The following is a 17,159-nucleotide window of genomic DNA, read 5'->3' as shown; positions in this document are numbered from 1 at the left end:
TACAAACAAAGCCTCAAGGATCACTCTTATTAAATATAGTGGGTATGCTACGTCACAGGGTATGTGTATGTCCAACTTTAATAGATAATACCCAACTGATTTCAAAAATCATTTTAATTATTACACTCTTAACTTCAGGGCATGAGAATTCTCCCCTTAATCCTTTATATACTTGAGTATACTTACTATATGTCAAATAAGATAGTAAGTGTTTTACTATTATTGACTTATTTACTACTTATTAATATTTAATATCCGCCCTGTTGAGTACATGTCTTACTATCCTAATTTACAGGAGAGAAAATTGAGGCACAGAAAGAGGCTAAGTAACTTGCCCACAGTTATACAAACAATGAGTTGGGATTCCAACTTAGTAGACTGGCTCCAGAGTCTATGCCCTTACCCACTACACTGTGTTGATATATGAAAATACTTCCTTCATTATGTAATTTTTGTGAAGGAAAACATTGCATGTAACCTATAAAAATGCATATATTATAGGCTTTTTTAACCTAGCTAAACATTTTCCAAATAAAATTTCCATGGGTTTTGAAGCCATTTGTTAAAAATATAAACATTTACAACATCTTCTGATTAGAGTGTAGAAACAAATGAGTAACATTAGGCAAGTTGGAAATGTATGTATCTAATATCATTAGATATTAACAAAAATCTTTACATAAAAAGTGGGCCTGAAAAATAAGCATTATAATTTAGTAACACAGCTAAGGAAGCAGTTCTTCCATTCAAATTCATTTATCTTCATGAGATCTTTTCAGAGAAACTTGAACAAAACGTAAAAGCAGACATCTACATTGCTGTATCACAAAGAGTTAAACTAAGAGTTAAGAAAAATACTGAATTATTGTTCTCTCTAAAAAGCTCTAACAGTAACATTTTAAAGAAAATGTATTTTGTGTTATTGTTAATACAGTTTAAAATTATTTAAAATATAATTTCCTTCATCTTTATTTCATCTATTGATATCTTTATTTCTGTATGTTTTATTGTATTCATTATATATTAACAGGAATATATGCATGTAATTTATAAAGATATTGAGAGTGTGTTCAAAATTCTTTCTTATCGGGTACTCAGTCAAAAAAAGTTTGGAGACTACAGATCTGGTAGCTAGGGCTGTGCTCTAGAGAGCAAGCTTAGGAAAACACCATAGTGGAGTCCTGTGCTGTTGAATAGGGCATCAGGGCTGACTGCTGGGGTGAGAGAGGTGGGGAGAGAGGAAAGAAAGAGGAGATAGGAGGAGGCAACACAGATAAACTGTCGACCTACGTGCCTAGAAACCTGCCTGGTAAAAAATGTATTTATATTGTATTAACTTATCTAATGAGAGATAAAGCTTGCAAATTCACACAAAAATCATAAAATTCAAGATTAGCATCTTTTTGTTTTTACAAGAGCATGCATGTACTTCACATAGAATAACCTAAGCAGAGTCACATGCCAAGGTCAGTAACCATACAGTCAGTCATGAGAAAAGTTGACTTTATTCATTTTATTACTTGGGTAATTCTTCCCAGAGAAGTAGCTGACAGTTTATTACTTCTTTCTTCTAGTGGATTTCTTCTAGTGGATTTCTTCTAAACTACAAGGCTGCAATGCTGTCAATTCTGTTTGGAGAAGCCAAGGTGAAAATCCAGAATCTAACTACCGTAAACTCTTTCAGAGAAGGTGTAAAATGTGCATTTGTTTGTTTGAATTTATATTACCCGCCCACCTCTATCATTGTGTGCAATCATGTTTTTCAAACAATCGTTCTGCTTTCCAGTTAAAATGTTACTTAAAAATACCAGAACATATGTTCCTTTGAACCAGGACTGCTTGTTGCTACCAGCATTTTTCAAAGGATTGAACTTCAAAGAAATCAGGTTGTTCAGCCTTCAATATGCCTGCTCTGTTATTTAGTTCTTGAAAAATATATATACAAGTATCTTTATCAAACATTATTGATTGTATCATTTACTTATGCATAATATTTGTGAATATTTCCATTTGTAGCTATACAGAAATATATCTAATATAAATATTAGATTTAAATGGTGTAATACTCTGCTGATAGATCTTTGTGAAAATCTTAAATACATGAAAAGATAGATTTTTTTCAATATTACTATAATCTGGCTCTACTGTTAACTGTACTAAAAGTTGTGCCATTTACAATGGTAGTTTCCTCGTAAGTCTTCCCTATCTCTTATATTCCTTCTACTTGCTATCTCTGCTATGCATCTGTGCTACGACCATCCATTGGGCATTATCCCAACTGGGCATTTTACAAGGCTGCTTTGAAATGTTCTCTCTTTTGTTTTCTCTTTTATGTTTACTTTGAGACCCAGAGAGAGCATGCACAGTGTTGGTGGGGGAGGGGCAGAGATAAAGGGAGAGAGAGAACCCCAAGCAAGCTCCGTGGTGCAGAGCCTGATGAGGGACTCATTCCCAGGAACCCCAAGCTCATGACCTGAACCAAAATCAAGAGTTGGAGGCTTAACTGACTGAGCCACCCAGGTGCCCCCTCCTTTTTCATTTAATGGCAAGAACAAACCAATTCACCTCACTTCTGCCCTCATACAATACTTCTGATCCTTATTTTTCTCACCTTGCTTTTTACTTTTCACACCCAACTCTATAATCTTGTCTGCAATGAAAAACTATTTTACAGTGGACAATTGAAATTTTCTTAGAAGCTTTTTTTTTTTCTCTAAGAAATGCCCAGCTGGTTAACAGCTTGTATCCTTGGGGAATAGTCCTTTGGCATTCAAACATCACCTAACTCAGGCATTTAAAACTTTCAGTTTATCTTAAGGACATTTTTTTTTTCTCTTCCTTTTGTTTTTCACCTTATCCCGAGATCCCCTGGGCATATTCTTACTGACAGTGATCTCCATGGTCCTCTTTAGAGCCCATTCAATGTTTTAAATCTTAATCTGAGACTTCAGTATTATTATTTTTTATTGCTATTCTCACTACTCATCTTCAACTTAAAATATCTGGACTTGCATAGTTATTATTATCTTTCCAGTTATACTACCAGTTTCTTTCCCTGCTATAGCCAGATCCAAACTCCATTCCCAACTGGTAACTTTCCCCTACTCCTACAGGGCCGATACTATTTCTGCTAATGAAGGGGCTTGTCCAGTGTTCTTTCTCAAGATGTTCGGTGTAACAAGCTCCTTCCAGTTTTAGGACCAGGGTGGGACAAGAGCAATTCAATCTACATTAAAAGATTCAGCATCTTCATTCAAAAGTGTCTAGACTTTTCTCAGTGAAGTGGTAAGTAGCAGAAACAAAGCAAAGATGCTTTTGGACTCATCCCGGTGTCAATTAGATCTTCTCAAAGTTTCCACTGAAATATTCCCCTAAAGAGAGGAACTTGAGCAATACCCCTTACCACGCCCACACCTAAATCCCCATCCAGGCTGCAGCGTAAGTTCCCCACTGCAAGCCCAGGGCTTTAAGTTCTCAAGTTTTGTCTTTTCAGTCATAGTATATTCTTGCTGATTTAGTATAAAAATAAAGATTAAATTACTTAACAGCAGGTAAAATTAAAGGGTGTGCATATTTATACTGTGATGTTCCCCCCCACCACCACATATTTTGCTTTACTACCAAATTGGCAAATCATAAGAACCCATGAAATTCTGAAAGGCAAGAAAACTCTTCTTTCTAGTGAAATCTAGCAAGACATGACATTTTACTGAACTGGTTAGTTAGCAACTACCTTTTTATAGGTGAACAGAAACAAAAGGATCATCGGTATTTGTTATTGGAATGGTTGCCATGTCCGACAAAAATCCTGTTTTTACTGGTCATTATGTCCAACTCTTCAGAGTAGTGGGAAAAGTTTATGATTCTGTGAACAAGAAGAATGAGACACTCAGAAATGTGCAACTCTGCCATAACACAAGAAGCAATGAAGTAGAGAATACAAACAAAACAAAGCAGACACACACAAAAAAAGCAGTTTGCTTTGTTTTGTTTTGTTTTGTTACAAGCATTTTAGTACTCACTAGCTATAGCCTTAAATGGAACAGTCTGTTACTAGGTCACTACCCATGAACAGTCACAGATTATATACACTGTTAATAACTCCCCACACTAGACTCTAGAATTAGGAGACACCTTCAGCCACTGGGTTTTATTAACTCACTATGATTTCTAATACATGACTTAGTCCTGTTGCATTAACTGTGATTACAAGGATGTTTTGCTTACAACTCAGTCATGGTCTCAAAGCTTTTTATTTCAGGAGCTAAAAATGATGTAAATACAGTTGCTGTTCTAAACAACTGAGTTAGAAGTGTCACAGGGAGAGGCCAGCTGGGCTGCTCAGGCTGGCCTCAGGATGACATTGCCTCAGTCAAGTCACATTTTCCAGGGCTCATTCCTCAGTTTTGCAAGTCCAGAAACTTAATTTTGTCAGGGTGCCCAGAGCTGATCCTACTCAATGGATGAGTTTGTGCTAACTCAGTGCACAAGAAGCCAGTGTATAACCTAGATTTGCTCATTTATAATGAGAAGGGTAACTATTAAAGGGCCCAGAAACTTATGATATGTGGCCAACACCTTCTTTTCCCTGTAGGGAAGTCTACATGGGAAGCCCACTATTATCCTTTCAGTTGAACAAACGTTTTGTTTTGTTTTTTAAGAGAGAAAGAGAGAGAGAGAGCAGGGGAGAGGGGCAGAGGGGGAGAGAGAGAAAGAGAGAGAAAGAAAGAGAGAATCTTAAGCTAGCTCCACGCCCAGCGCAGAGCCTGACACTGGGCTCGATCTCAGGACCCTCGGATCAAGACTGATCCAAAATGAAGAGTAAGACACTCAACCAACTGAACTACCCAGGTGCCTCTCAACAAGCATTTATTAGGCATCTAAGGTATAGGTCATTTTGATCCCAAGGATGTTTTGCATATATAAATAAATGGTTAATTGGAATTAAGCCAGCAAGTGGAAATTTGTGCCAATTTAAAACTTGCTCAATCTTCTACAGTTCTGTCTTCTGATTGGCAGATTCAGGCTTAGGAGAGACTAAGGTCTATCTACATGATGGGATTAGCCACAAAGATCATCCAACAGCCACATTTACAAAGCCATCTTCTAAATATGGTTCTTAACCTAGAGCTTCAAAGGAATCTAATAGCCCATGGAACAAGTATGCAAACAACTGTACTAAATGCACTTGTGTTCTTTACTTCTAGATTCTCATATCAGGGAAAACTTGGTATCTTCTAAACTTCTAAAACTTAGAATCTTCCAGAGCCAACCTGGGCAATCGGGACTACCAATACCACCTGCTAATCAATATTAGGGCATTTCTAGAGTGAATTCTTCCTGAATTTTACAGCCACTTTAACCTAATATCCTCCTTGCTACAGGCCCAGCTATAATGTATCCTGGTCACCTAGATTTGCCCATGCATTTTTCCTGCAAAACTTTTCTAGTTTACCTTCTGTAATTCCAATTGGGGTAGAGGGGAGAACCAGACCATTACTCCTTTATCCTCCTGAAGAACTGTTCTTCTGATCCAAAGAGCCATTTGCTATACTTCCTTCTATCTTTCCTCTTGCTGTCATTTAGCAACCTCCCACTCAACCACCAACCTCCACTTCATACATTGTTCACTATTTTTCTCTCTGCTCCAAATATGTTCATGATCCTCCATGATGTCGATGTCCACATGAGTTACTCTTTCAACTTCTTAGCCTCTCTTCTTTGGTGACCTTCACCTCCACTCCACTTTATCCCTCCTTTTCAATGTCCTGTCCCTAGGCATTATCACTACCCACAACTGTTCCACACCTACAACAACACATTCAGATATTCCACAACCTGGACACGCAACCTTCATCCTTCCATTTCCATCATTCAGTTGCTCCCTGCTCATGCTCTCATACAATATCCAAACCCTTGACCCTTCCATGTTCTCCTTCTCTGATAGCCCTCTTCTGTCTTTAGTTCCCACCCTATCCATTTGAAATCCCATGGTGCATCTCTTTGTGTTTAGCCTCACATCCCTTGTTCTGTAGTCCTTAAGTCCAAAACTCCAACCCCGGATCAATCCAGCTGTCTAATTTTTTCTATACCCATATTTTGATGGCTAAATCTTACTATAGAAAGTCATCATGCAGATTGGTGGTGCTACAAATTCACAGTCTCCAACTTCAATTGAACACTGGGTATTTCTTGCCAAATATGGTTATTGCTCTCATTCTCCAGAGTGGTTCAAGCCTTCTCACTGTCTTCTGTCTCAGACTTTGACATCTCCTCCCTCCTTATCTTCCCTAATGTTTTCTGTCCCAGAGAAAAAGGAAGCATCATGGGGTGCCTGGGTGGCTCAGTCGGTTAACTGTTGAACTCTTGATTTCGGCTCAGGTCATGATCTCACAGTCGTGAAATTGAGCCTTGAATTGGGCTCCACACTGGGCATGGAGCCTGCTTAAGATTCTCTCTCTCCCTCTCCCTCTTCCCCTCCCCTGCTTGTGCTCTTTCTCTCTCAAAAGAAAGAGAAAAGAAAAGAAAAAAGAAAAGAGAAGAAAAGGAAGGGAAGGGAAGGAAAGGAAAGGAAAGGAAAGGAAAGGAAAGGAAAGGAAAGGAAAGGAAAAGAAAAGAAAAAAGAAAAGAAAAGAAAAGAAAAGAAAAGAAAAGAAAAGAAAAGAAAAGAAAAGAAAAAAGAAAAGACAAGACAAAGGAAGCATCAGATGGGGAACTACCCTCAGCTTCCCACTACTAAGCCAACAAATTTACATGTCACCACATACATCCTTTTCTTTGCCCTTCAGTTACTGTGCAATAGATTCCCTCATCTTATTTAAGGCTGGTATACCAGCCTCTGGTAGTGCTGTGTGTGCTTCCCCTTTTGACACTGGAGGAACTGCACTCCATCTGTTTCCCCTTTCTTCTCTGGTGTCTTCGACATTTACCTCTCTGCTATTCAATACTGTCAGTATTTAAACATGTCTGAGTCTCTAGTTACTATTTTTTCTTCCCCATTTGGCTCAAAGCAACTTTTTTTTTTTTAAAGAAAATATCTTTTAGTCCTGAGTTATTTAATTACTTCACTTGTCAGGACTTGTATGCTTATCTATAGCAAATTTCTAGTGTTTTCAACAGACCATTTTAAATGCTGCAAACTTGCTTACCTGGAAAATGGTTAGGACTTAAAACTCAAGTATTATACAAGTTTTTATTATTGTAAATTATGAAATATACAACAGCACATGTTTTAATGAATAATTATAAAACAAATACCCATTTAACCATCATTCAGGTGAGGAAATACCCCAACCTATGCATCCCTTCTAGATACTTTCTCACACTTCTACAGGTGACCACCAATCTGAATTTTATGGTAACAGTTTCCCAGCTTTTCCTTATAAAGTTTAACTCTTTCTTTGCCTGCTCAGGCCCACTCTTCTCACTTCTCCACCCTGCTCTATATACAGGGAAGCTAGCTTGTATGAACTGTATCAACAAGCTCCATTGGCCTCTGGCTTCCACTTGCATTTATCAACAGGGAGATCAGATGGAGTGGAATGAAATAGGATATTTTCCTCCCCTGCCTCCTCTCCTGGAGAGTCTCCCCAAGGGCTAGCTGGGTTGGTTTTATTACTAACTGTGTTCACCAGGGTTAGGCAGAGAAACAGAATCAACATGGTGTGTGTGTGTGTGTGTGTGGTGTGTGTGTGTGTGTGTGTTTATATATATAATACTGTTATACATCCTGAACTGACATAAATGTCATATATATATATATATATATATATATATATATATATGTCATATATATGTATGTATATATGACATACATATATATGAGGGAGAAGGAGAGAGAGAGAGAGATTTATTTTAAAGAATTGGCTCATACAATTGTGGAGGTTTAGTGAATCAAAAATCTGTGTGGTAGGTCAGCAGGCTGGAGACCTGGGGAAGAGTTGCAGTTCAAGCCCAAAGACTGCTGACAGAATTCCTTCTTGCTTGAGGGAAGTCAGTCTGTTCTATTAGCCTTCAATTGATTGGATGAAGCCTACCCATATTATGGAGGTAATCTGCTTTACTCAAAATGTACTTATGTAAATGTTAATCTAGAATGAATGAGTCACGGGAGTGAAAGGCACAGCATAGGGAATATAGTCAATGATATTATAATCGTGTTGTATGGTGACGGATGGTAACTACACTTGTGGTGAATATAACATAACATAGAGAAGATGAATCACTATGCTGTACACCTGAAACTAATGTAACATTGTGTGTCAACTGTACTAAAAATGTGTTTAATAAATGTTAATTACATATTTTAAAACACCTTCACAGAAATCTAGAATAAGTTTGACAAATGCTGGACACCATGGCCCAGTCCAGTTGGTATACAAAATTAAACATCACAACAACCAAAGGTCACTGTTCCTATGAGACTTAACTCTTCATGCAACTCTCTCCCTCTGCGTTCAATCCGCTTACCCCCTCCCATCTAAGGATAGTTATGCCTCCTGCTCTTACTGGCACTAGGACACTGTACCATTCCTTATAGCTTTTCCCAAACTCTTCCCACACCTTTTATTAAACAATCTTCACTTGCCTCACTTGAGAATATCAATACACTACCCAAGTGTGTAATCCTAGAAAATAGAGTTGCCTGCTTTAGAACTTGATGGTGTGTGTATTCTGTTGTGTCATGCTTTCTTTGTTCAATGGTATTTACAGAAGTTTCACCCATATTGTTACATATGACAACAGTTCATTTATTTTCAGTACTGTATAGAGTTCAAATACATGAATGTATCAGTATTTATATATCCATTCTAGGGTTAATGAATTTATGCATTGTTTCCAGTTTGGGGCTATCATAAACAATACTGCTATGACTATTCTTTACATATGTCTCTTTCCCTGTCCCTCTGCCCCTCCTCCCCCATGCACCTGCACATGCTCCCACTCTCTCAAAAACTAAAAAAATAATAAAAATAAATAAAAGTAAGTCCTTTAAAACCTTTAAAGGTCAGCTGGTAATAATGCTTGTGAAGTAAATTTCTCTAATATAATTTCACAAAGGAAAACTAATTTCTGCTTTAAACAGGCTATGTTTCCACTAAAAGAATTTATACATTTTATAATATGCAAACATGAAAAAATATTGCATTCAGGGGTTGCAAATGAAAAAAAAAAAAAGAACTGAGCAATTTAGAGAATAATGAATGCTATTTCCAAGACTAAAACATGCAGATCTCTGCCAAACTCTTTCACTTCTACAAAAGTAAGTTTTAGTAAGACTGTGTATCTCTGTGTGTGTTTCTGTGGTGTGGTGTGTTTATGTGTATCTATTGTGTGAGAGACTGTCTTGTGTCCATGTGTCTGTGTTTCTGTGTGCATGTCTGTCTGTGCGTGTTTATGTATCTGTGGTATCTTGGGGGCAGGAAAGAGAAGGTGGGATTTTAGTGGTATAAAAGAAAGGAAGGAATCCATTTCTGTTGGAACCCATCTTCCATTGGATAAGAAAATAATAAAATACATTTATTTTTATTACAAAAAAACCCTTGACAATAGGTGAAATAATTGAATAATTTTATGTCTGTAAGTTTTAGACGTTTTAATAAAACTTTATCACAAAAGAAATCCATGTCCATTGTTGTATAAGTTTCACATAAACACATCTGACTACCCATTGATAACCACTTTATATCCTTCCAGATATTTTGATGTATATATACATACATATTTTTGCAAAATGGGATTACTGTCAATAAACCTTTTCTTAGCAATATGACATGAAGTCAACAAATACTTGTTAATTCCATTCCTAAACCATAGCAGAGTACAGGATATAGGAAAAAATTAAGAAAATATCTGTTAAATAAATGGAGGAATCCTTTATGGTTGTCTTTGGTAATATTTTTCCTGTTGGCATGTTTATATATTTATGAATTCCATATGAAGTGAGGATTTTAGGCCTTTGTTTTTTATGTAACAAATGCTGTTTCCCCCTATTTACACTTAATTTTAATTTTCCTCTTCCAAAAGAATAGAAAGTAACATTTGAACATATAGCTTAATCTCACTGAATAAAAAAGTCACCTGATTTAAATCAAATGGGGCTTCACTGCAACTTTTAAAGAAATAAATGAAGCAAATGCAACAGATGAGAGCAAAGTGCTGACTGCTCCTCACTAGAGGTTCTGCTCTATTTAAATAAAGATATGGGAGTGATTTGTAGATAGTAGTGTAGAATATGCCAAAAAGCAGTACATTTTTGAGTCAGAATGTCTTGGTTCTTATCCCACTTGTGCCCTTCAGCAGCTGGGTGATAAGGGAAAAATCACTTAATGCCTCTAAGTATCTGTAAGCAAATGGTCTCTAAGTAGTATTCCATCCCTTAAAGATTACTTCCAGAATAGATACTTATTCTTAAATATGAAACAAAATATATCTAAACCCCCAAATCAGGCTCAGTTCCTCTGCCATAAATTTGATGGTAACATGAGAATATATATATGTATATTATCCTGTTTTATTTTTGCCATAATTATTTTTAAATACCTGGGTTTTTTGAGTTATGTTTAATACTTCTTGCAGAGAAGGTTTTGTTTTGTTTTCTTTTCTTTTCTTTTCTTTTTCTCTCTGTTGGCAGAGTTGGTAGAGAGTCAACTCTGTGGACTAAAAGCAAGTATTTTGTGTTCTTAATTTCTCCCTTGAGAGAATCTTGGTATCACGAAATGGAACTATTAGTACAGTTGTAAATGGAACAAGCTACTGAATGATCCTTTAAATATACTCCATTAACTTTAGTTCAGTAAAAGTAACATCATGGGGTATTTTAGTCCACTGTGTTTTGTTGTTGTTGTTGTTGTTGTTTTAAACTAGGATATTATTAAACTAGAAACCTAATTTTACTATAGGCATTATTTATCTCCATTTTATAGATGAGGAAACCCAGAGTCTAGGAGATTAACAATGTGTCCCATTTTTTAAAGTAGGAGAGCTGAGACATGAACACAGGTTAGCCTGACTCCAATCACTCTGAAAACACCATTCTCCTAAATATATATACATCCTGTCCATTCATGGAAACATGCCCAGCTGAACCTCAGCCTGGCAAAAATAAATGCTCAATAGTTATTGCAACCACTTTATTACAGGAGAACTCAGTGGTGTGCAAGCTGAAAGTAACAATCTCCTTTCTCCAGCTGTCCTTCAAATTTGCACTGTTACAACTGTCTGTGCTCCACCTTCACTATCTTGAAACCCCAGGTAGATTTTATAGTTCTGTGCTGGCTCTCATGTAATAAATGAAGTTTTAGTACCTAGAGTCCAGTCTGGGGTAATAATCCAAACACTAATCTCATTCCATTTAAAACTTTCCTTTCCTAGTTGAGTTTTGCTGGGGGTTGGAGGGTGGGGGCGGAAAGCTCTTACTTAACTATGTGGTTGTGACCAGCTTTGGTGCCCTCGGGAACCACAAATAGTCAAAGGTGACTGTGCTATATGGAACCCTACTGGTAACCTCCTATTGCACTTCTATCTGGTTTACCATTCTGAGAAGCCCATGGGCTTCTAGCAGCCTTCCTCCCTCACACTGCCCCTTCAGGTGGAGTCTATTTTGTGGAGATGTTAGGCTGGGTCCCTCCACAGGTGCCCATATCTAATCCACAGCTTGCTCCCAAATAGCCTTCCCTTTCTTTCCTCTTGAATAGAACGTGCCCATTTCATTCCAGCTCCACTGGTTTTGCCTACTTGCCTTTCCCACCTTTCTTCCTCTCTGTCAATTGAAATGTAATTCCAGCTGATCTCAACACACACCCTTCCCCATGAAGCTTTTCCAGATTTACCTATTCCTACAATGGTTTTCCCAGTTTGAAGTCCTGAGCACTACAGTCTGTCCAAAAAAAAAAAAAAAAAAAGGCAATTTTACCTAAGAATATCTTGGATGAAGCAATAAAAATGATCAATTTTATTAAATATTGACCCTTGGATATATGTCATTTAAATATTGCGTGTGAGTTAACAGGAAGTATGCATAAAGCCCTTCTGCTGCATACTGAAATACATGATTGCCTCAAGGAAAAACTAATAGTATACTTGTCCTGGTCTGTGACTTGAATTAGTGACTTTTTCCATGGAATATAATTTTCACTTGAAAGAACACCTGACAGAAACCATGGTTATATAGCATTGAGTGTTTGCCAGGGTATTTTCTAAAAAATGAAAGAAGGTTGTCATTTCAAGGAAAACAAGTGGCAGTGTTTAATGCCAATGATAAATTTGGAACAAAAATTAGAATTTGGGAAAACTTACATCTGGCACCATAAGTTTGACAACTTGTGGTGGTTATGTAGCTATGTCCCAATATTCTTTGATCCAGTTCTCCTCAAGAGGCAGGGCTTAGTTTCCCAACCATTGATTGTGGGCTCAGCCATTTCTACTAAATAGAATATGGCTGAAGTGATGAGCTGTCATATTGAGATTAGGTTATAAAATGACTATGCTTCTGTCTTAGGTGAGCTCTTTTATATTCATATTCTCTCTCTCTCTGTCTCTCATCACTCATCTAGGACAAGCTGTCAGGTTGTGAGGTAGCCCTGGGAGAAGAAAGCCAACTACTACACCTTGAAAACACTCAAGCAGCCTATGGAAAGGTTCACTTGGCAAGGAACTGAGGCTTGCAAGCAACCATGTGAGTAAACTTGGAAGTGGATCCTCTGAAGCCTGCCAAATGGCACATGAGTCAGTTTGGAAGTAGTCTGTCTCTCAGTTTAGCCTTGAAATGACTGCAGCCCAGCCAACAGCTTGATTGCAACCTTTTGAAAGACCCTGAACTGGAACCACTCAGCTAAGCCACTCTGGATTCCTGACCCACAGAAACTGTGAAATAGTTAAAATTTATTGTTCTAAGTTGCTAAGTTTGAGTAATTTGCTATGCAATAATAGATGATACTATAGCTTCCCCAAACGTAAAGACTTTTCTGATAAGAGCAGTGGTAATATTAACAAAGAGGGTTTTTTGGGGGGGGAGAGGGGAGAATAGAGGAATACCGGGAAATTGTTGAATGATGAAACATGTCAATGGAAGGTCTACATAAATCAGAGGACCAATATTATCCAAATGATCAATGCATGATGCTACAAAATCATGCATTAATAAAAGATCCAGTCAAAGCACACAACAGACCAATAAATTTAAATGTAACAGAGTATATGATTTCTATGTTGCAACTAACCCTTAGGAAACTACCACCTATTGAATACTGATACAGGATCAAAGAAGACTGTCCACACTTATCAGCAAAGAGTATTAACACACTCCTTCCTTATACAACTACATATCTGTCTAAGGCTGAAATTTCCTCATGTATATCAACCAAAATAGTGTACTGTAACATTAAATTCAGAGGCAGATTTGAGAAGCCAGATGTTTTCCATAAAATTAGACATGTGAGAGATTTGTAAAAACATAAACAATATCACTCATCTCACTACGTGTTTTATTTTGAAAAATATAGTGATTTTTCATGAAAAGATTGTTATTGTTATTTTAAAAGAAACTGTATTAGTTGTATACTGCTGTATCACAAGTCATGCCAAAATTTAGTGGCTTCACAGTATTTATTTCTTATCTCACCATTTCTGTGTGTCAGGAATCCAGGTGCAGCTTCTTTGGGTTCCTCTGGCTCAAGGTCTCTCCCAAAGTTGCCTACATTCAAGGTGTCCGCAGAGCTGCAGTCATCTTAAGGCCTGCCTGGAGCAGGATCAGCTGCTCAGCACACTTACATGGCTGTCAGCAGGACCCAGTTCCACACTGCTGTCGATCAGACACATCAGTTCCTTGCTATATCGGTCTCTCCACAGGAAAGTCACAACATGGCAGCTGGCTTCCCTCAAAGAGAGAGAGAGAGAGGAGCCACAGTCTTTCTGTAACCGAATCTTGAATTGGCATCTCATCATTTTGGCCACATCCTTAAAAAAAAAAAAAAAAAATCAATTAATCCAGCACATGCTCAAGGGGAGGGGATTACACAAAGGCATGAATACCACCAGGTAAGAATCATTGGGGGCCCTCATAAAGACTGCCTACCATATGAATTAACAAGTATTTTCTAAATTTCTCAGCATTAATTTCTAATAAGTTATTATCAATAGATACAAATCACATAAACAAAAATTTGGGGGGGGGTTCTCAATAATTTGTAAGAGTGTAAACAGCTTTTGAGACCAAAAAGTTGAGAATTGCTATTCTAGTAATACAAACATTGGCTTTCCACATGGTAAAGATGCAGGGCATTTTTTCAAGAGCTGATAATTCATGTCTTACTTTTATTATTATTCATAACTATAAACTCTTTTCCCCAAAATGATAGTATTTATAATAGCATTATAAGATACACAAGTACATAGTGAAATACAGTAATGTTTGCCAGAAGTACATATACAGTGGGTATAGTATCAAGACTTATAAGTACTATATATACCATATATTTATCACATATCTGAGGATACTGCATTAAAAATTTTTAATAGTATTTATTCAATATACTAAGTGCTTACATTGATGCCACCAATAATTGGTGATTTTATTATTATTTTGTTCAGCAAATATTTGGAAAACTCTGGACAAAGAATAGTATTAGAGTTAGAGATTTATAAAGTTTCTAAAATAATTTAAGGCAATATTCAGATGTGATTTCCATGAAACAGAATTTAATGATAAAATGAATGAAGTGCAAGACTTTGGGGTGTGGAGAAAGGAGAGGAAGGAGGAAGAGAAGACATAGAGAATAGCCAGAAATAAAACACAAACTTATCTTATGAAAGAAAAAGAAGGTTATGTTAAGAAGTATAGGATATTGCTAGCATCAGATACTTATAAAACTCAAAAAGAATGAAGACTGAAAAAGTTTTAGATTTGGTGATAGGACTTTAACACACACACACACACACACACAAATCCAAAAAAAACAAAAAACAAAAAAACAAAAAAACCCGCACAGGGCCAGAATCAAATCTAAGTAGGAAGTAAGAAAGCTGAGACCACAAAGGGAAGAGAAAACTTTGGTCAGTAACAAAGTAACAAAAAAAGGTTGTGAGATCTAAGGAACAGGAGATCTAAATATGTACCTTCCTACTGTTCTTTAAGAACCAAAGAACTGACAGCATTTACTCTTTATACAAGCCAATAAGGGTCAATTTTGAATTGTATTCAATTACATTAAACCAAATGGTTTGATAAACTAAATTTTAGGGCTGCCTGGGTGGCTCAGTCAGTTAAACATCTGACTTTGGGTCAGGTCACTATCTCACCATTTGTGGGTTCGAGCCCGGTGTCTGGCTCTGTGCTGACAACTCAGAGCCTGGAACCCACGCTATGTCCCCCTCTCTCTCTCTGCCCCTCCCCTGCTTGTGCTCGGTCTCTCTCTGTCCCTCAAAAATAAATAAAAAACGTTAATAAAAAAATTTAATAAACTAAATTTTAGAGATACTGCTTTGACTAAGAATTTTTCTATTTTTTTTTTCTTGCCAGTATGCTCTAAGTCTATCCTTGATTTGTTCCCTGTACTAAGTGTTCCTAATATCTGGTTTGATCCTGGCAAAACTACAGTTACAAAAATTTGCATGACTATCTGTGATAATTTGACCTTTGCTAAGGTCAAAAAAAAATTTAAGAGCTCTGTTTCAACTCCCTTACTTTACTGATCAATAAATTTGAGGCAAGGGAATGTAGTTCCTACAGGTGGCCACATCAAGCCTGGCACTAATATCCCAGGTCTCTTAACTTCTAATCCTGGGGTCCCTTATTGGCATCACATTATGCAACATTACTTTTGATGATATTTTCCAAAATTACTGCTGGTGTAATTTTAACAAAAACTTGATACTTTGGGAGAAAGGGTTTGAGGGCGAATAAACCTCTGAAAAACAAGGGACACTGAATTGACAAGAATTGAAAGGTGTTAGCTTTTAGGATTAAATATTTCTGCTCCCTGGTACTATTTTTGGGCTTCCTAAATCCATCATTCCTTTTGCTCAAAATGATATATGGCAGGACCTTGTCTCTTGAGCCTTCGTTTTCATCACAAATAAATCAACCACCCACATTCTGCCCCATTTACTCTTCTCCACAGACTGAACTCCAAACCTCTGGGTCCACAGGATCTCCAATTTCAGCTAGGAGCGCAGTTCTCTGGGTCCGCATTTAAATCTCAGTTGCTAGGGCCAGAAGCACTCCCAAAATTGAGGGATGAGTTGTAGGAGATGGCAAGAAAACCCCTCGGAGCCTGCGCCACATCCCGGGGCCTTTGAGAGGTCCTGAGTGTTACAATACCACACACGCAATTCAGGACCCACCTTCCTGCGCCTGGAGACCAATGTCTGTCCCAGGCTCCAACTGGCGTGGCTCTGCCCTGTGCGTGACGTATGACGTCACGCGTTTGGCACGTGCCACCAGATCTGCAAGGACTATCCCAGAGGCTCGTGGTTACACGTGTTTGGAAGTGGGAGGAGGTGGGCCTTAGGCTATTGGTTTTTCATTTCCAAGTGGGAGGCTGCTGGTGGAGGGCAGAGGCTGCAGCCTTCTGGTCTGGGCGGGCCTGGGACAGATGCGTTAGGAGCGGCCGAGCTGGAGCTCCGAGGGCAAGGAGGCAGCCTGCACCTGGCACCTGCACGGAGCGCACCGCACCCTCATTCCGACGGCGCACTTCCAGGAGAGCTGGCCTAGGTGAGGACAGCCCTCAGTGCCATCAGCACCTTGTCGCCGCTACCCCAGGCTACCTTCTGCTGAGAACAGCTCTGCTTATTGAAAGGAGAAGGGTTCTTTCATCTTTATTTTTTCAACTGGGTGATGATGAAACTTCAACCAAGAGATTTTGAGCTTTAGCGAAATGACACCATTACCTGAAAGTAAAGTAAACTTTATGTAGACTATAAAGGTACTTAGTTTTTAAAAACATACTGATTTTGCCCCCAAAGGCTAAACAATAACTATTTAAAATGGTATACATCCCTGACGTCTCAGGTCTTCCTCATTTTTTCACGGGAGTTCTTCCTTGACATGTCAATTGATAGTGACCCAGTCTTCTCTGTATGTTGATCTATTTCATTCCAGTATCACATGGGATGACCTCGTTTATTTGCTTGTTTATAGTGTCTTCTATAATGCAAGTTCA

General features: G+C 37.8%; 2 long non-coding RNA genes across 2 annotated transcripts in view; one reads left to right on the top strand and one right to left on the bottom strand.

Moving 5' to 3' along the window:
* LOC125167922 (uncharacterized) overlaps nucleotides 1-17,159 on the top strand; it is a 32,641-nt gene that overhangs the window by 6,735 nt on the left and 8,747 nt on the right. Inside the window, exons 2-3 of the long non-coding RNA XR_007152991.1 lie at nucleotides 1,575-1,646; nucleotides 12,555-12,676. This is a non-coding gene — a long non-coding RNA (uncharacterized LOC125167922). The remainder of the gene's footprint in view (nucleotides 1-1,574; nucleotides 1,647-12,554; nucleotides 12,677-17,159) is intronic.
* LOC125167917 (uncharacterized) lies at nucleotides 1,552-16,389 on the bottom strand. The gene is made up of 4 exons (XR_007152989.1): nucleotides 16,342-16,389; nucleotides 13,622-13,956; nucleotides 3,734-3,865; nucleotides 1,552-1,628 (listed from the first exon to the last, which is right to left on the bottom strand). It is a non-coding gene; the product is annotated as an uncharacterized LOC125167917 (long non-coding RNA).

Source organism: Prionailurus viverrinus, chromosome A1, assembly GCF_022837055.1.
Source record: "Prionailurus viverrinus isolate Anna chromosome A1, UM_Priviv_1.0, whole genome shotgun sequence".
NCBI lineage: Eukaryota > Metazoa > Chordata > Mammalia > Carnivora > Felidae > Prionailurus > Prionailurus viverrinus.
Note: the sequence above shows the minus strand (reverse complement) of the source record. Positions and strands in the feature narration are given on the sequence as shown.